This window comes from Nilaparvata lugens, chromosome 1 (genome assembly GCF_014356525.2).
Source record: "Nilaparvata lugens isolate BPH chromosome 1, ASM1435652v1, whole genome shotgun sequence".
NCBI lineage: Eukaryota > Metazoa > Arthropoda > Insecta > Hemiptera > Delphacidae > Nilaparvata > Nilaparvata lugens.
Genome location: NC_052504.1, coordinates 24,645,060 through 24,667,401, shown reverse-complemented (window position 1 = coordinate 24,667,401; position 22,342 = coordinate 24,645,060).

Below are 22,342 nucleotides of genomic sequence, written 5' to 3'. Positions count from 1 at the left end.
TCGTTGTCGCTGCAGGTTGCATTTACGGCATAATGCATTCCGGTAGATACCAGTTATATGACAATGGTCATACACCTTATCTTCATTGAACCGTTCATTGCAGGCCTCACAGAAGTTGGCTGCATTATGTTGTGCTTGCTCTCTTTTGGTTAGTGGGAGCAACTTGATATTCCTGCAGTCAATTGCCTCATCTAAATCTTTTGCATACATGGTGAGGGTCTTCATGAAATGTTTGGCGGCATCAGGACCCCTGTAGACAATTGGCTCATGAGGGATTAGGTTAGTGATTGTCAGCCAGGAATCTTCTAAATCAGGGTCCCGCACAAAGTATAAGCAGTAACTCATTGCCCGATGATACTGGATAACTTTGGTAGCTTTACCGATCCATTGTTCATTGTCTTCATCAGGTTTCTCCAGGATGCACTCAAAATCAGCGTATGCTACAACAGGTACTCTATACTTTTGCACATGTTTCTCAAACTTCAAGGTCGGAGGTTTACCATCTTTTCCAACCTGTGGCATGATGATTCTTGCTGTATTATTGCTAGCACAATACTCCTCATGCTCAGCCATCCTGTGTTCTCCATCTCTGTCGAGGGTGTAATGGGTGAAACATCGTCTGCAGATGATAATTTTATGTTGATGTTTTGTGAGTTGGGATCTTACAAGTCTTTCAAAATTTTTAATGTAGCAGTAGTGGCTATTTGATTTATGTTCATTGTCATCCTCAAGGGTGCTGTTTTCATCATCATCCCTACTCTCACAGAGGAGGAGAAGATCAAAGTGATCTGCCTTCATTGCATTTCCAACTCTTCTCGGAAATATAACGTTCTTCTCATCCACACCATAAATATTAACTGATACCCCAGGATTATCTTTCTCAAATCTATCGATTTGACTGATGGTAGTGGGAAATCCAATGCCTGAAAAGTTGTATCTCTCCTCCAATTGATGGTATCGATCGTTGACTCGTTCAGGATGACTGCCTTGTACATGTTTGGCGAGGATAGCCCATTTGAAACATTGCTGGTCCATGTTTATAGGATTGATGATTGCCTTTCGCGCTGATAGAAGAGGTGAAAGACTGATGTAGGATGATCCACGTAGGGGAATATGTCTGCTAATCCTGATGAGCAATCCATCGATGATAAGCAAACTCCATCCACTGGAATTTCCTTCGAATTTTGACTCCTCATCCAGTAGGGTTATGCACGCTTGGTTGATGATGTCTGGAAGATTGATGATACTGAAGATGGTGTAGTTTGGAGTTTTGAAGGCGACATTCTGAAACTCTTCTTGTTCGAGGATGTTCTTATCAAGGGTGCTGCGGAAATATGTTGCCTCCAATACTAGATTGAACTTCATTGCTCCATGTGTCTGGTATTGCCGACTGATGATGTGAACAATTTTATCCTTCAGACCGCTCAGAAAAGTGTGGAAATCTTTGGCAGGTTCATCCTTGCATGAATTTTTGTAGTATAGAGTCTTGAGCCGAGATTTAAATGCCTCTTCCAGAACAACAAACTCGTCCACCGAGTTTGCTGTTTGTCGACATCGTGCAGCTTTGTTCATCTGGAACAATGCAGAACAATATTGTATTAGTATGGTATGCAGTATTCAACTCTATATATGAATCACTATCAACGGATGTGGGGGATGAAGGTGGTGAATCGGTATCTAGGATCGTGGGTCGGGGGATGGAGGTTCATAGGTGTTTATGTTCTAGGGATGATGGTCTGGAGCTGTATGGTGGGGTGGGGTGGGGATGGGGGAATGTGAATGAGGTCTAGGATCTACTTTGTGATTATACGGTTTTTAGGTTAGGATGAATTACAATCATGTGAATGGAGGTCTAGGATCTACTTATGGGGATGGGTGGGGATTGGGGAATGTGAATGGGGGTCTAGGATCTACTTTGTGATTATACGTTTTTTTAGGTTAGGATGAATTACAACCATGTGAATGGAGGTCTAGGATCTACTTTATGATTATACGTTTTTTAGGTTAGGATGGATTACAACCACCAACTCAAAGAACCTAATTCATAATTAAACTCATAACTTGTATGTATTGGAACCTAATTCATAATTACACTAGTCATTTTTGACTATGTCATTTACTCTATGTATTGGAACCTAATTCATAATTAAACTTGTCATTTTTGACTATGTCATTTACTCTATGGTGTTTAAGTTCTAAGGATTATGGTCTGGAGCTGTATGGGGGAATGTGAATGGGGGTCTAGGATCTACTTTGTGATTATATGTTTTTTAGGTTAGGATGGATTACAACCACCAACTCGAAGAACCTAATTCATAATTAAACTCATAACTTGTATGTATTGGAACCTAATTCATAATTACACTAGTCATTTTTGACTATGTCATGTACTCTATGTATTGGAACCTAATTCATTATTAAACTTGTCATTTTCGAATTTAAGTCATTTTAGAATTTAATTGTCAGTCTCAAACTACTTCAATATTCTACTCTTTTGAACTTAATTTTTAAATCATGAATATAATATAAATATATAGAACTATAAAATGCACTGGTACTTACTCTTGATGTTGATAAAGATGATCCAAAACCAATATGCCGAAATCACACACACACACGTACTGACGGCACAACTGTCAGACACAATGTCCTACTCCTTGTAGAACAACTCCTTTTATACCCCAGTTCAGGATCTTGAGGGAATTTTTTTCCCTTTTTCCCGATTTTATGTGTTTTTTATTTTTTTTTATTTTATTTTTATTTATTTTTTTTTATTTTATTTTATTTTTTTTAATTTTTTATTTTTTTTTATTTTCTTTTTTTTTTTTCTTTTATTTTTTTTTATTTTTTTTTTTTTAATTTTTTTTTCTTTTTTTTTTATTTTTTTTTTTAATTTTTTATTTTTTTTAATTTTTTTTTTTTTTTGTTTTTTTTTTTTTTTTTATTTTTTTTTATTTTTTTTTTTTTTTTTTTTTTTTTTTTTTCACCTGGGGTGACCTTGAGGTTAGGTTAGGTCACCTGGGGTGACCTTGAGGTTAGGTTAGGTCACCTGGGGTTACCTTGAGGTTAGGGTGGTTGACCTGGATGACCTTGAGGTTAAGAGCGACTCTGGGACACTTGTGTCCCAGAGTCGCCCTTTTTATACTACTCATGTCAATGAATCCGATCGCAATAATTTGCTTCGATTCTAATGTACTATACCACGTTAGAATAATATTACGATAATATACTGATAATATGAAGGAGCTGCTATTGCTGCCCAAGCTCCTCAAAAAAATAATAAAATGGGAAGAGATGTCCTCATTATTTTTATTACTTCCTCTAAATGATCTCCACATGAGCTCTAGGCTCATGCGTGGGCAATAGGACGGGCTATGATGAGAAATGAATGAACCTGAAGCTTTAGATGGATTCCGAGCCATTGGGGAACGATTTTTAAACTCATGAATGGTATTGAGACTATATTGAGACTAAATGGTATTGGGCTCTTGAAGTGGTCACCCTAACAACGGGAGCAGCATGCGATGGAGCATTACTTATCAAATCGATATCTTATCAACTCGACCACAACACCAATTGCTACATGCAATTCACAAATGAAGATGAATGGATCAAGTTTGACCAATATTGGCCAGCAAGTATTATCCAATAAGTGATGAACTGTAGTTTCAGAAATCATCAACTGACTGACGAACTACTTTCAACTTGCAAATAAGATTCTGTAAACTAGCCCTTGAGAACTTATGGAATACAAGCAGAGGAGTGTAAGAGTAACTAAGCAATTAACAAAGGTAATCTGGAAGTGAGTTCTCGAATCAATGTTGAAATCAAAAATGATCAACACACAGTTCAACTAATTTATTTACTCCTTTATTACATACACTTTGTATGAGAAACCCCGCGAATGATGACAGGACCACTGATTTTATGATAAGCTTAACGTGTATAACTTCTTCATCACTTTTCCAAGTGCATTATCACTATTTTATACCATCAATATTGTTTCATACATCATGTTCTCTCAAATCAGTCTTCTTTGTGTTGTTATACTTCTGAAATGTACGGAGAAATTGGTGTGTGCATTTTGCGCGTCTGTAAGAACGAACAAAATTCACAGTAGCAGCCTAGTGAAATAGCCTTGTATCCACTCGCACACCTTTTGCAGGCTTATTCCCGAGCAGCAAAGCCATCATACACCTTCTAGCAGCGGATGAATATGGCGCGAGAAAATTCCAGAAAAGCAGAACGATACCGAACGAAATACGTGAGTGTAACTTTATGATAAAAGGAGGAAAAGAGAGCCGATGGTACGTGCCCATATGAACACAAGCTGGTACCTCGACTGCTATTTCACTTTGATTTATGCCCGACGGTGTCTCGCTCTATCTCGCTATCTTTTCGGTGATCGTTTTCCCGTTCAGCCACACATCCCTCCAACCCCCTCTGCCCATGACACCCCCAACCATTGAAAGTGTATCACAAAAGTAGGAGCCCAACAGCTCACCAGGCCTTGAACTTCGATCGAAAATAACCTGCGAGAAATCCCACCATCCGATCGGGTGTGTGATCGCTCACATAACTTTGCTGTCAAATTATAAAGCTTAACAAAACATAATTCACTCGCTTTCTCATATGTGGAATCAAGCAAGTTTCGCGCTTGCCCCTATTCTGCCATTAAATTATCGCCAACCACTTATCGGCCAAAGTACCTTACTATCATTATACTCCATTCCACAAATACATTATGTTACATCGTCGATGTTTGGTTCAAACAGTTGCTGAACAAAGAGAAATATTCGTTACCTCTTGTGAAATTTTGGGAACAAGTTAGTCTGAGTAATTATAATACTATTATATTCCTTGGTAAGCATCAGATAGATCAAATGTTGTAGTTTCTAGATTGAAACTAACGTTGAGTAGAAAAGTTTTCTGCGAACCAAGAATAATATTTGATCGAAGGCAAAAATTTAAATCTACAAAATTTTTAGTAAGAATTTCTCTATTCTTAGAATATTGTTAAGCCGAACATCAAACTATTCAGTAGGAGGATTAATTATTCGAATAATATTATATTAAATTTGATTTTGAGGAATTTCTTCAAATTTTGAAATTTGTCAAAAACTCACTGGAAAGTAAAAATGAGCTAGGCATTGTTCTAATCTAATAAGCTGCATGACTATTTCAATTTATTTTGACTATGAGTGAGCATAGCGATTGATAAGTAAAAAGAGTAAAATGATTAGATTGGTCAGTCACACTTTTATAAAGCTCTATCCGAATTCAAGCGAGCGGTTTATGTAAGCTGCAGTGCACTCTCCTAGAAGTTATTCATCAGTGAGAAGAATTAGGAGTAGCAGTGGCCTTGGCAAAAGGAAGATGGCTGGCCGAAAGCATGAGGCTTGGGCTTTGTAGTCAGATCCGGATGTGGCCTCTGTAGATCGACGGCCTGAGAGGTACTTATAAAGTCAATTCCGCTGTCGGGAGTTTAAAAAAGAACGATTTCATTTCCACTGGAGGGATAAAAAGAGACCAAAAGCCAAATGAGAAATGCTAATTAGAACTCTCCCCAGTGCTTTGGAAGCCCTATGCTCTCACTCACTCTCCAGCACTCGCGCGGATCAGGCCTGTTTCTTCCACCAAAAAAATGCACATCTACAAAACAGCTAATGAAAGTAGGAAAACTCCAGCCAGTTAATTAACAATAACGCTCTGAAAAGGAGACTTATTCATCGAGTGATCACCGAGAGAATCTCAAAGATAACGGCAATATTTTTCCAGTATGAAGTGAAAAATGACTGTTTTATTTCCAGCTACTAACTCAACTGCTCACTCACTCTCCAGGAAAAGCATGAATTAAATTCATTCATTCCAAGGCGATTATCATATCATGAACCATTCCTATATAAGAATCACATTATTAAATGTCTTAATCATTTAATATCCACTTTAGCCATGCCTATTGTACTACTTACAGCAGAATAATGCAGTACTATGTAGTAAAATTCATTACTGCCCACTCTTGCTTCAAAGTAATAGAAAGTAGTCATATTGCTTCTACTTTTTCAGAACCTAATTTAGCATATAATGAATAAAATGGATAATTTTGCATGTAATGAATGAAATGAATAATTTTGAATAGAATGAATAATTATTGTGCATATAATGCAACAAATGCTACAAAGTAATAGAAAGTAGTCATATTGTTTCTACTTTTTCAGAACCTAATTTAGCATATAATGGATAAAATGGATAATTTTGCATGTAATGAATGGAATAAATAATTTTGAATAGAATGAATAATTATTCAAATTCTTTATTCAAAAAAATAATTGAACAATCAAATGTATTCCAAAAATCAAATACAATATTGTTTCCTAATTTCTAATATGTGTTCCCTATAGGCTACCCTGTGTGGGGACACTTGAATATATATAATAAAATATTTATATACAAATTTAAATATTATATCATGAAGAACATAATAATTGAATATGGTATTATATTGAAATAAATCAATATTTATAATCATTCTTGCACACATTCATACGCACACACATTCACATATGCGCACACATTCATACGCACACATATTCACACATGCGCACAAACACACACACACACACACACACACACACACACACACACACACACACACACACACACACACACACACACACAACTTAAAACTATGTACGGAGTGGTTGCTGTTTTTTTTCATATTTAGTTAAATTTTATTCATAGTTAACGTTTCGTTTCTTTCAAAGTGCTGATGTAATTAGAACATAAATGAATGCGTTTTGAAGAAAGAGACAGTGATTGAAATTTAATACTGTCTTACTGTTTACGTATACCGGACGGGATTTGTGAGTTCAATGATCTTTGATTGTGTCAGTGTTCATGTCGTGTAATGTGTAAATTATACTAAATTTAGACCTATATTAATTTAGTAAAAAATCATTCGGGTTGTCTAGTTGTAAAATGAATTTCTTGATTTCTTTTCTAAATAACTGACGTGACGTTATTTTCCTTGTTGTTACTGGAAGTGGATTGAATACTTTTATAGCTATGTATTTGAAGTGTCGTCTGGAATGTTCTAATCTTGGTTTTGGGAGGTTAATGTCCTGTGAATTCCTGAGGTTTATTCTTTCTCTCATCTGTTGAATATCGAAATTATTTTCAGCTAAATCCAGCAATGCTTTGAGTAGAAAAGAATGTCTCACTGATAATATTGATAGTTCTCTGAAGAGCATCATTGAACTATATTGTTTAGGTTTATTACAAATTAATTTTAATATATAATTCTGACCAGTAATCACAGGTTTAATATGAACATTGTATGCACTCCCATAGCATATTATTCCATAATTTATTCTAGAATCAATAATTTCATGGTATAATTTGTAACGTATCAAAATCTGATGGGTAAATAAAATCCCTACTTGAAAGAAATTTATAGGTCTAAAGTGGAATAATAGCCTAGTATCGCCAAATGCGATAACGTTTTTAAAGATTAGATAATATCAGGTATCATGGCTAAATTTATAACGGCCGAATAGAAATGGAAATAATTTGATACTTATATAATATTATAGGCTATATAAAGTATTGAAAATTTGAGGTTAGGTGTAAAATATCTATTGATCGGCGACATAATGATCGATTGAGTCGCATAACGTAAAATCTAGCCAGACACCTTGGCAGAAATTTATTGTAACTAAATGGTATGCAACTAGAGGAACTAAAAATGCACATGGCTAATTGTTATAAAGTGAGAAACAACCTATAAACATTAGAAAATTGTATTGCATGTAAAAAATGTACTAAAAACCCAAGATAAAAATAAATTAATGTATTAAGGAAGTAGGAGGTTCGTAGGCGCATGTATACTGTAACAAATTTGCATGAACCAATCAAATGGTAGCAATCGATGGGCGGTAATAGTGAGCCGATTCGAATGTATTTGTATATATTTCTATAAATGATAAGAGTTTATGAATTATTGTTGTTCAGTTTATGTATTGGATATGGCCCGAAGACAGATATAATGTCAGATGGGTGACATAAGTAATAATTTAATCGATTGGCACGAACTATTTGAGCCTTGAATGGCGTAGTAACGAATTATTTAAATTTTATGTAAATTTGCAAGTCGGAAATGAAAATTGTGAAAAGAAAAGTAGAACTTGCCCACTTGCCTGCCAACCACTACCATGGAATGTCACAAAAATTTATAGAGCACAATATCTTTTACTGTACATTTTTAATGACTTAAAGTTTAATCAAATTATTAATTTTCCATAAGACTTTGTGATGCTATAGTAAAGCAAAAGTCATTCAAATATTTTTAATCCCTTGGAAGAGACGACTTCGGCCACCAATAATCCAGGACTACCAGGAATTCGGATCGCCATCAGCAACTTATAAAAAATCCAGCACGTGAGTGATAAATAGTTGAAATGAGAATGGGGCGCCCTCAGTGTTTCGAGTGAAATAAGAAATAAAAGCTAGCTCGTCAGAAAGGTTTCAAATATTAAGAAATTAATGAAAATACTTGCGCAAGTCTTAAAATGGTATAAGAAATATTTTATTGAATAGGAACGAGTCAATTTATATATCAAGGGATACACCAATTAAAAGAATATTAAGTTCTAAGCTAGTAATACTAATGTTCACATGATCATTGATTTCATAATATAATTTGTAATAATATAATGTAGCTCTGGTTCTTTGGATAAATTGATTTATCTAATTCCATCAGGTGCCGAATCTTACAACCTGAGATAAATGTATTTATTATAGAGAAATTTATTGGGAGCTATAGAAATTAATATATTTTTAATTATTGATTTGTCAATTTATCATGCTCTGATTTGGGAAGTAATATATGAAGTAGGATTATCCAAATCAACAAGCAACAGCAAGTTGATGTCATAGCTACATGCAAATAAATGCTTAATGATCAATGAAGTGAAAAGCACATGGTAAAGTTTCGTGCTATAGAACTGAAAAATAGTACTGATCTGTGATATTTTATTTGATTTCGTTCTTGTTTCATTGTATATTTTGTTGCTCTATATATTTTCTATATTGACCTGATCTTCTAAAATTATCCGTTTAATATATGTATCAAATTTTTCATGGTGTACCATTCATTTTATTCCCCAATACCATAGGATACAAATTATATATATATATATATATTTGTTAATTATCAGTATTGTGAGAGCTCCTGAATGAGCCTATTAGGATCTTAGTGAAATTATATCCTAGAAAACCACGACCAGATTTTATAGTTATTAATTCTCATGCTCTACCGATTGACGCCAAGCAGGAGGCAAAGCGTTATTCCACCAAAAATTACGTGACAAATTGTAACAATACTTCTTTTGGACATAACTGTCTGAGGTAATAGAACTTCCTTATGTTTACAAATAACTCATTTTTTATCTTCTGTACATGATCTGACCAAGTGAGCCTACTATCCAATATGAGGCCCAGATACTTAACTGTACGTGCTTGTTTTATTGTTTTACAGTTACACAATATATTATTCACCTGTTGCGCACAATCTAATTTATGGAAGTAAATACTAGTTAACTCCTGATCCGTTAAATGGAGATTAAATTGTATTATATTAGATTTGTCTGTGTTGATAGTTAATTTATTTTCGCAAAACCACCACCTAAGGTGCTTAAGATCCATTTCTAATTTATTTTAAGTTCTTGATTTGTTTTGGCTGAATAAAATATAACTGTATCGTCTGCAAAAGATGTAATAATCTTTCCCTGTAAGTCACCATCCGTCAAATCGTTAATAAAGACCAGGAATAAAGTACTTGATAACACTGATCCTTGAGGAATACCTATGCTAATGTCCCCGGGTTCACTCAACGTATCGTTAATTCTGTCCCTTTAGATAGGTAGCATCTTAACCAATCATTAGCAATTCCTCTTACTCCTGATAAATTAATTTTTTTTTTAGAAGCATGTTTTTATCAATAGCATCATATGCCTTAGATATATCAAAAAACAGAGCTGCACACTTATTATTAACACTGAAACTGTCATTTGTTTTTGAAATGAGATTTTTAATTGCCGCTTTTGTACTTCTTCCTTCACGGAAACCATATTGGTTACCACTAAAAAGTTATTATTTTTATAAAAGCTTTCAAGCCTAATTTTGAATATTTTTTCTAAAATCTTGGAAAAAGCCGGTAAAAGTGAAATTGGGCGGAACTGATCTATGTTTTTACAATTTGGCTTTTTAGGAATAGGTATAACTACGCTGTGTTTGAACATGCTTGGGAATTTCCCTTTAGCAATACTCAGGTTAATTAGATCGGTTAATTTGTTCAAATAATTCATGTAAGTTTTTTTAATCATGCTTGTGCTTATTCCATCAACACCTGGCGAAGATTTGTTTTTCAATTTTCGTATTATACTTGCTACTTCCTCCGGATTTGTAGGGTGGAGAAAAATTGAATTAGTTGGAGATTTGTATGGAAACCTTATTTTTGATATTCTAGCAGACTCTTCCCTGGTTTGCAATGTGGTTTGTTCTAATTCATCATTCATTTTATTCACAACATTTAGAAAATAAGAATTAAACGAATTATAAATTTTATTACTATCATGTATGCTATTTCCCTGCTCATCAACAATATTAGTTTTAGTGGTTTTTTATTTTTTCAATCCTATTAACGCGTCAATTGTTTTCCACGACTTTCTAATGTTTCCCTGGCTTTCTCTAAACAGTTTTGAATAATAATATTGTTTTCTTTCTCTCAGTTTATCACGTAAGTTATTTTTGAATGTATTGTATATTTGTTTTCAGTCGTCATTATTAGGTTGTTTGATTACATTCTTGTATAACTCATTTTTTAAGTTTATTTACTTGAACAGATAACTATTAATCCATGGCGACCTGAATTTCTGTGTCAAGTTATTTTTTAAAAGAAGATTTTCTTGTGAATCTTTGATAGTGCTTTTTAAAATGTCAATGAAATTAACTTCCGGTAATTGATAAAGCATATTTTTTATAATTTGTATCTGCTTCTTCGTTGGATCTCTTCAATCCTTCAACTTGAAGTATGATTGTACTGTGATCAGTTATATCTAAATGTAGTATTTCTGGAATTAGATTAATTTTATTCAATTTTGTTCTATTTTTGCCGGATTTTAAGTAAAGATGATCTATTAAAGAGTTGGAAAATCGGGACCTTTGAGTGTAATCAGTATTGAGTGATTGAAATCCAAAACTGTTCATTAGATATTTGTAATCGTCAATAATTCTGGTATTCTGGAAAAGATCTATATTTATATCTCCCGTGAAAAACAAAGGGACCTCATTGTTTTCGTTAATCTTCTCTATACTTATAAAAGACTAAGCCCCGACAGACTGTAATCATACCACAGCCCAAACTACTGAGCCTAAAAACTTGAAATTTTGCACGATTGTTTATGGTAACCTGAAAACATCCACTAATAAAGGATTTTCAGAAATTTGCCCCCCTGAGGGAGCTGGGGCCCCCCCAAAATTTTGTACTTTTTAACCGCTCATTACACAGAAAAGTCATAAGGAACTTTTTTGTTCAGCTACGAAAAAAAATTAGATCTATGCAGAAAAATTTCGATCAGGAGCACAAGGGGGTCCAGGAGAGGGCATTTTTCGAAAAATTTTATGTAAAATCACACTACAGCTCAAACTAATTGTCCTACAGACTTGAAACTTTGCACAAATATTCTTCAAACATGCTAGAAGCGCACTAAGAACGGATTTTGAGATATTTTGCCTCTAAGGGTTTCAAAGGATGAAAAAGGATCCTATTAAGTAAGGTTATGAACATGGTAAGGTGAGTGCCATATGGAAAATTTATTTATTGACATGTGATATTCTAACATAATTATGTTTTAATCATTGGAAATAACAAAATAATATGATAGAAATTCAAAGAAGAACATGTGTTCTATTATTGCTTTCTACCTGATTCAACTCAACCTCAATAATATTGTTCTGATAATTGATAAATATGTTTAATAATATTATTATTATTGATATAATAAAAGCATTGTTTCAATAATTGATTATTATCATTAATATAATAATAGTATTGTTTTGGTAATCAATAAATATTTTCATTTTCACAAACTCTGTATAATTTATAATGGTGAATGTGAAACAGCTGCGTCAAAGAAATTATCTCAAAAACATATGTTTAGGAAAACCATAGTTTTGAACTTCGTTTTCCTGATGCAATGTACGTACAATGTCTCGTATAAGCCTACACGTGGCATGTATTATTGATTTTTCAGCTAGAACAGTTTTTTGAGACTGCTAATTAAACGTCAACAGTTTTATCAATGCTGTATCGGCAATATGAAAACGCATGCAGTTAATTATGTCTTTAAATAGAGGTGTTGATATCTATATGATAATTATTCTCAACCATTCTTATTTAATTAAAATTTCAAAATTATTCAAGCCTTGATAGAATGATTGACTCACTGTACAGTCAGTCGAAGATTTTAATATTGAAATGAGGGGTATTTTGGCAAGCTGAACAAAAAAGTAAGGTCCTTTGCACCTTTTTGATATTATTTCTTCAAATGAAAAATGAGTTTTTTGGGTTGTCAAAACTCCCCCTGAAAGAGAACTATCCATTTTATCCTATCTTTTAGTAAAATAACAATGATTTCTGCATTGAATAAAATCTATGTTGCCAACAGGAATCGAACTCTTTGTGAATTTAGATATGACCTACACTTTAGATGTATAAAATTCTATTAATAAATTCATGGAGATTGAAGTACTTTTTTCAGTTAGTTGATGATTAGTTGATGAAATTGATTATCAATAGAGAAAATGATTATAATTTTATCAATACAGAATTAGTTGAATGAATTGTTGATGTACTGAGTTCTTGGTCAACAATAATTCAATATTGGTATTTATCCAATCATTATTTTCTTCAGAAGTTATTTCATTTGAATTAGAAAATATTTATAAGCTCCTATCAATTTATCATTCGTAACAATGAATTCTTCAAAACATGAATTTAATCAAATAAAAAATTGCCCATACTTCTGTATTCATGCTCGCATGTTTTCCACATGTGTAAATAGCCAAAATATTGTGGAGCGAGCTGCACGACGAATTGTAATCGAGGGCTCTGATTGGCTGAAAAGTTCAGCGTTCGGAGTGAGGTGAGGCGAGCAGTTAGAACAGAGGCAAGCGACACGGCGAATGGTTCGGAGTACGGTACTGCGAATGATTAACAGCTGATTTTTAACATTATGAAACATATGCTCATGTTCGTTGAAAGGCAAGATGTTCGGAGGAATGCACGGTTTGCTGCGCGGTTCGAGGTCCGGTTCGGCATGTGTGGACGCACCTTTAGTTGTTACAGGACATTTATACAGATCACAGGCCAAAGCAACATAACAATCTATATTCTTCTTCTTTTTCTTCTTCTTCTTCTTCTTCTTCTTTTTCCTCTTCTTCTTCTGCTTCTTCTTATTCTTCTTACTCCTCTTCTCCTTCTTCCTCTTCTCCTTCTTCTTCTTCTTCTTCTTCTTCTTCTTCTTCTTCTTCTTCTTCTTCTTCTTCTTCTTCTTCTTCTTCTTCTTCTTCTTCTTCTTCTCTTTCTTCTTCTTCTTCTTTCTTCTTCTTCTCCTTCTTCTTCTTCTTTCTTCTTCTTTTCTTCTTCTTCTTCTTCTTCTTCTCTTCTTCTTCTTCTTCTTCTTTTTCCTCTTCTTCTTCTTTTTCTCTTCTTCTTCTTCTTCTTCTTCTTCTTATTCTTCTTACTCCTCTTCTCCTTCTTCTTCTTCTTCTTCTCCTTCTTCTTCTTCTTATTCTTCTTACTCCTCTTCTCCTTCTTCCTCTTCTCCTTCTTCCTCTTCTCCTTCTTCCTCTTCTCCTTCTTCTTCTTCTTTCTTCTTCTCTTCTTCTTCTTCTTCTTCTTCTTCTTCTTCTTCTTCTTCTTTCTTCTTCTTCTTCTTCTTCTTCTTCTTCTTCTTTTCTTCTTCTTCTTCTTCTTCTTCTTCTTCTTCTTATTTTTTCTTCTTCTTCTTCTTCTTCTTCTTCTTCTTCTTCTTTCTTCTTCTTTTCTTCTTCTTCTTCTTCTTCTTCTTCTTCTTCTTCTTCTTCTTCTTCTTCTTCTTCTTCTTCTTCTTCTTCTTCTTCTTCTTCTTCTTCTTCTTCTTTCTTCTTTTCTTCTTCTTCTTCTTCTTCTCTTCTTCTTCTTCTTCTTCTTTTCTTCTTCTTTTCTTCTTCTTCTTCTTCTTCTCTCTTCTTCTTCTTCTACCTATATCTAAAAGGCTAAGCCCCGACAAACTGAAATCACACCACAGCCCAAACTACTAAGCCTAAAAACTTGAAATTCCGCACAATTGTTTATTGTAGCCTCAAAACATCCACTACAAAAGGATTTTCAGAAATCTGCCCCCTCCCCCTGAGGGAGCTGGCCCCCCCAAAATTTTCACTTTTTAACCGTTCATTGCACAGCAAAGTCATGAGGAACTTTTTCGTTTAGGTACGAAAAAAATCAGATCTATGCAGAAAAATTCCAATCAGGAGCACACGGGGGTTCAGGAGAGGGCACTTTTCGAAAATTTTGATGTAAAATCACACTACAGCTCAAACTAATTGGCCTACAGACTTAAAACTTTGCACAAATATTCTTCAAACATGCTAGATGCGCACTAAGAACGGATTTTGAGATATTTGTCTCTAAGGATTTCAAAGGATGAAAAAGGATCCTATTAAGTAAGGTGAACTCCATATGAAACTGAGATAATTGACACATGATATTCTAACATATGTTGTAATCATTGGAAAGCTTAAAACAATTTCATCAATTAGCTGATCGAATTGATTTTGCGTTGATTGAGAGCGCGAGCTTACCACGTGTTTGTTCCATCGGCTATGCTTGGCCAGTTCGGTTTGCGCCTTCTATCAGCTGTATTTGGAGTCTCATACATTCCGATTAGAACAGAGCACAAAGGTTTTCTTTGGTTAGGAGTTTGTTGATAATTCTTTTTTCAAATTCAAATTTTATTGCCATCAAAAATCACATTGAAAACTTTCTTAATAGACAACAAGATTACAGAAACAAAATGTCAAACATATACCTACATTTATTTGTAGCACGGCCAGAAAAAGACAAACTTGAGTACTAGCCGTGAGTTTATTAAATATAACTTAATATATTTTTTTGTTAATATTTTGTGAATAAAAATTACGAGTTGATGAGAGATGCAAGTAATTCCTTATATTTTATCCAAATGGTTATTCATAATACAGTGGTCGGGGTCACTGCAATCAAAAATTATTTATTCTGTACGGTAGCTAATAAATTTCATACGTATTGATTGTTCATAATGTATCCAGTGTCCATAATGGAAGTAATTGAACTACTCTAAATTATTGGCTTACTGGTCCCTCATAGATTTATAGTATTCCTGGTGATTGAGCCTGTCTTTTTCAGCGTTGTTTTTTAATAATAAAGCTTAATTAATTTACAACTAGCTTACCCAGCGAACTTCGTACCGCCAATGTATCTCATGTTACACTTGACTTTATTTGGTGAATCATGAAATTTATCTGACAATCAACATGTTCATTTACATCTCAATACGGACTTCCTATGTTCTTAGTCATGCAGCATTCATTATTCCGAAAACATATTATTCTTCTCAATCAATTGGTAGTAATATCTATCAGTAAAGTTTTCAATTAAAAAAAAATGTTATATCAGTGTTTCAAAGAAAAATATTCAATGTTTTCATAGCTGTAGATTGTCGATATATGGTTGAGGAAATATGCGATGTACGATGAATCACACAGAATTCCATATTCTTTCCATTTTAGGATGAATATAAGCCAAGCTAAATTCAAAAAATTGTAAATTATTCTTTCATTCTTCAGTAATTAATGAATGCAATATGAATACTATACATATATACTATACAATATAAATATATACTCTCTTTCATTAGGTGAATAATTTTTTTCAACATTTTCCAGTTTCTCAATGATAGGGGAGTGATAATTATTTGTATAGGTCTTCTAAGGAACCATTATCAACAGCTGGTTCCAATCAACTATACTTCAACTCCAAACTACTTTTTCAAAACCAGTACACAATAATTTATCACAGGGTGATATGTTTATTACAGCTGGTAACTTTAGATGCTAAATCATATTATCACAATATGATCTTGAATCATGATCATCTTTTCGTTCTTCAGTAGCCGCTCGGCCGAAAATTTCAAAAACATATGTCTGTAAAATGGATTAATAAATAATTATTATTAGCCCCCCTATTAAAATTTCTGTTCAGAAACCATCCCCAATATTCACACAACATATTCCCAAAGTTTCATGCCGTTATGTCAAGTAGTTTTCAAGTCTACAGGGAACAAACAAACATACAAACAAACAACAAACAGACATTAATTTTTTATAAATAGATTTCTATTCGGCTCAAACAAGAGCCTCTCTAAATGAATGTAGAATGATAAGGATTCAGTTCTGTAGTTGTTTTAACATTTTTTCAAATCACTTTCAAAAAGTTCATGTAGTACCTACTATTGTGTTTGAGACTCTTCTGGCGCTATGATAGTTTCACCGCTATTCTGTTCCACAGTCCTATCTCTTGCAGTCGTTAACTATATCTATAATAATTATATAAAGTAAAGAGCTGGCTTATGCACGTACGGGATAGGAAAATTATGTTTGACGCATCATCACGTCTGAACTACTGGACTAATTAACTAGAAATTTTGCTTATAGATTATTAATTAACCAAGGATGGTTATAGGCCTATTCTCAATTCTTCAAAATTTCATTACGTCAAGTTTTAAAATAGATCCTTGCGAAGTACGGGTTCTTGCTAGTATTAAATATTTCTTCGAAGTACAAGGTTAATTCGTTAAGGAATATTTTGGGTGAGTTTAATTGCAACCTGTAAGCAGCCAACAACTGAAATTCAAAATTATTATATGAACAAGATAATTACAAGATTATATGTACACAGTCCGCTGAAATAAAATCTATTGTCTTTGTTTTGAACGTTATCTCACTGCTTATATAAACCAAAGTTCCTCCTGCTCTGTAGTTATGATTAAAATTACCATGTACGGAATAGCCCTCTATATGATATAAGTCTATTTCATTCTCTAGTATCCATATTTCTGTTAAGACTATTATTAGCGGGTTGTTTTCTAATTTCCTCATTTGCACTAAGAATAAATCGAAATTACTTCGCAGACTGCGTATATTTTGATGAATAATTAGTGTTTCTCTGTTACTTATCTCTGATGATATTTTTATTCATGGTTATATATAATAGCATAATATTATAGCATCAGCCTATTGAAAAAATTTTTGGACGTGCTCATCTATTTAGTCTCATCATGTACACTGAATATAATAGGAGGTAAGGATAAGTATAAAAGGACGTAATCTATAACAAGAATAATAATACGTTCTTAGTTTGACTAAATTTGTACTTATAAACGGAAGTAATGTGTGTGTTTATCCAATCACTGTAGGCTACCACTGGTTTACTGCTGAAAATGTACTTAAGTAATCAGACTGGTCCACCAATTTATTCCTCGGAGTGAAATCCTTAACAATAGACCACGAAAATGTCGAAATTCAATAACAATAGGCGACCACTAAAGGGTCACTAGAACTTCTACCTGTTCATCGATTGTTTTCGGCGGCCCCGTCACCTTTCTTTTACCCCAAAAATCTTCTTCAAAGATTATTCTCACCAAATTTCACGATTTTCACTGCGCAGTGCCTCAGTAAGACGCTGGTGCCTCAGCCAATATAGTGATAACTACTGCCTCCAACTCTTAACATCGAGTTTCTCTCGTAAATTTCCACAATCTTCTGCTTCTTTTCCAGTCTCATGTAATTCTCCCAATCTCTCATTTCCGACAATAATACACAGAGAACTTATTCTACAGCGAATACTTTCTACACAAAGACACAGTTATTCTTGTCAAACTATAAGAGCACACATGATAACCTACGTGGGCTGTTTTGGAGACTGATGTTATTCTATCTCTGAACGTAGACCAACTAACTTCATGTTCAAATTGGTGATAATGTGAGAAGTTTGGGAGTGAGTTGGATTCAGTCATCCATTGAATTGCGAAAGAGCAATTGTGTCTCATCCAAAAAGAAGCAATCTCCTCCTCAATCCTCATCGCATTGACGATTTGTGAGAATTCGTGATGGTATCGGCATCGCAATAGGTTGTTTATACCGTAGAACTGAATTGATGTATCAATATAATCTCACTGTGGATTTCCAGTCGGTTTCCAGGAGTTATGCTATTCAGAGTCCTCGACAACAAATATTGACGGAGCAGACGTAGCAGATTGCTGATGGACGGAGAGGCAACAGAAATCCATTTAGTTGAAGCCATTAGACAGTAAACTCAGTGGAAAGCTCTTTCGGAAGCGATTGTAAAGAAAGGAACGAATGGAAGAAGATAGCATGAAAAACAGTTTCTTCTCCGCTTGAGGTAAGATATTTAAACCACTCTGGAAAGGACGAAGGAAGGGTAAAGTAAATAGTAAGGAATTGAAAGGACAAAATTTCTTCCTGCTTCGAAGTGGAATATCGATGAGTGGAAGGAGGAAACATGGGAGGGTCCGTCTCATTCTTATACTCTTCAGATTGAAATTATCCACCACTCACTCTGTTTCTCTATCTTTCTATCGACTGCTTTATCAGCTAAGGAGAAGTCGAGTAGAATATTGAAGACTGAGATTGTGGAATGAATTACGGGAATAATGTTATCTACTGGAGATATCGATGTGCAGGTCGTCCAAAAGATTTTTCCATATTAAATCAATTTGCCATAACAAGGAAGAATTTCGAATAAATAATAATACGTATGAACTATTATCAGTCAGTTATTCCTAACCGGTCTTCAATTCCATCCATTTGGATGAGAAATTATATCAAATAACAGAACAATGTCACTCAAGTAAAATGACATTACGTTATGAATTGACAATATATTGTAACGTTATAAATATTGAATAATAAACATTTTATTATATTGAAAATTAAGATTGAGGTCACGAATGGAGAAGAATGTGTTTGATGTCTCTCTGAGAGAATAAAATTAAATAGGGACTTTCACTTCGTATTTCATCATACAAGAAGAAGATGTACAGAAGATGTACTTGCGTTACTTATGGGCACCTTTGATTAAACTAGGTAATCAGGAACAATGGGAACGGAACTATGATAATACTTACCCAATGATTGGAGGCAATACTATTGAAAAATAATCGTAAAAGACATAATAGAGTGTAAGATTTTCATTTTTCACACTTGAAAATGTGTGAACTCTAAAGAGTTCAAAACATGTTGTATCAATAGATATTGAAGGGTGATTTGATTTTCAATTCTCTATCGTAGAGTATTATAAGAATAACAATATGTCATATCTTAATTATTTGATTAAAATCTCCACTCTAAATGATTACTACTAGTTTCAATGTTTAGTTGATGTCATTCTATAGAAAATTCAAACGTGATTGGTATATGAACTGGGGATATCCAACGATCAATTGAAACTTGATTCTTGCGAACTCCATCTATGCTGTAACAAGTGAGAAACACCTCGCAACAGGGTTGAATTTACATATTGACAGAAGAGAGATAGGTGTGAATCAGTGACATGTGTTTGCGCACAAGTCTACCAACAAGATGGCGCTCATCGTCAGCAGACACTTGTCAACCACTAACAAGCTGTTCCACTCCTGCTAGGGCAACGGATCACATTCATTCAAGGGGAACTAATTCTCTTCCTGCTCAAACAAATGATGAGATTTTTGAATCATTGTAATCGTCCGATTTGTCTTGCTCTATGATTTCAATCGATAATACTATCTTAATATTATTAATAATATTGTATCATTTAACCATATCATGAAGGAAGGATAAGCGTGAGTTTTTACTATTTGTTTGTCTCTGACCATATTCAATTCTAGATCTAGATCGTTCGAATCAGTTCTCTTTTACAAAAAAAGACTTTTGGTTTTTGATTTGGAATTGGGTTCTTAGTTCTAGAAGATTATAAGTTTGCATTCGAATACGAAATTGATTTGGTATGTAACTCAGATTCAGTATGATAATGCGAAAATTGTTGTTATCTTATTATTCCTCTCCTATCTTTGCAGTGCCTCTTTTCAATATTTTGTGAAACATTCTTACTAGTCTCATTGCAAGAATGGTCAGTCTCACTTCATATTTGTTGATTGATTAAAGTATCACGTCATGGTTAATCATGATTTGATGGTCAGAATTTGATTTTCTTGTTAAGCGATTTTTAACAAATTGATGTATTTTCAACGAATAAATGTAATGCAAGCAATGGATAAATGAATCTATTTCCTTCAGTAAAAACATTCACAAACTCGGTGATTCACTCAACATTCACTTTTTTATTGATGAAAAATTCTTCCAAGAATCACAGAATGTAAAAAGATTTTGAAGCTTAGGGTTTCTTTCACAAGTCTAGTGGGTTGAATATAATATGATCGATCATACCTTTACCTATATGGATGTTATCATCCCTACACGAGATACCCAGTGGAAAAACTGATTTGATATCAGCCGAAGCCCGATACAAATGTACTAATACTATCTCCAATTTTCAGATAAGGTCTATGTACTTCTGAATTATTGTGAACTTAATCAGCTCACTTCAAGCAGGTAATTGAGTTTCAGTTTATTAATGAATCACATCATTCTAGAATGGGTGATTGAGAAAATGGAAGTGATTCAGCTAGTGGTAGAAAAGTTTGAGTTTTCATTGATGGTGATGATGTAAAGGTGTGACCGAATGGTTGAAACGCTTCAATTGGCGAAAGGAAGGGTGAAGAATTGATTATGAGTGGGTCGGTGGTGGAGGTTTGCCGTGCTGCTCTCTAGTTAGCAGCCTGGCAACTGTTGAAACGTGAGTCGGCATCGCCTCGAATCTGTTGAACGGAATTAGCACCAAGATCACTCACTCACTCACTCACTCACTCGCACACTCGCTGCTCCTCGCACCTATTAATAGTGCTAACGAAGCCGATATCCGTTCGATCCGTAGCAATGCTAGTTAGCGCCCTCAAAGGAGTTACGCCAGTTCCTCAAAAATTCGGCTGCTTGATTGTAGTTGTATCATCATCCCACTGCCAGCCATAGCCTGATAAGCCTGAGGATCAGTTCCAGGGAAACTGGAGGCTGCAGCTAAATCAGTTGTTGAGGCCTTGGAGCTTTGTAATTCAATCGCAGGCACTTATTGCAAAAGGGAACTGAACAAGAACAGGCTTCTTTAACCTACCATGGATCAAGCCTATGGAGCATTCTACCAGGAATCGATCAATTTATAAAAGATTATTCGCATCAAAGTACTCCAGCAATGTTTCAGTGAAACTGAATGGGATAACCCACCCGGAAACCAATTATCACTATTGATTGGGTTCAAGCAGAGTGTATAAAAAGCATATTCTATATTCACTGGGTTTAAGAGGAGGACTGATTTCTTCGGTACAATTCACAGAAATCTTCTCTCAGTAATGAGGAACATAAAAACTGCTCCAATATCAAGAAAAGTAGTATGAAGTACTTGAGTTGTATTTGATTATGGAGTACACATCAATCCTTTTTAATCAATATTATTGATTTCATATGTATTTTTAAATGACATTTTTTACTTACAATATAGTATAACGAAAATGGATTGAAACATTTTTGTCCCACATTCTAAAAATATATCTACCAATTACACTTTCAATTTCAATTGAATAATAATTCAATAATTCAATCAATTGCTCATATCATGCCAGGTATTCCGTAATTTATTGTCTTCATCATGAATGTACTTTCTGATGTTATTTTTGTCAATAACGGTTTGCCTGGCTTGGCTGCAGTTGGTAAAGCATGAGTAAAAAATTATACAACTCTGTTTGTGGTTCTTAGAATACAAATTAGACAAAACTCTTATAGGCTCGCCCAGGAGCTCCTGCAGTTCACTGCTCTTGGACAATTTATATAAATCTCTGGAACGTATTATTTCCAAAGATTTGATTATCAATGCTAAATATCGCTGTCTAAACCAACTTATTCAGTGAAGAATAAAGTCGGATGGTAATTTTCTCAATACTTCAATACTGGTAACTCGATAAATAAATATGAGATTGGTCATGCATGGAAGTAGGGAAATAAATAAAGGATACACCATAAAAAATTTGATACATACATTACACAGGAAAATATCAACAAACAAATAAATATAGAAATATATAGAGCAACAAGCAACAAA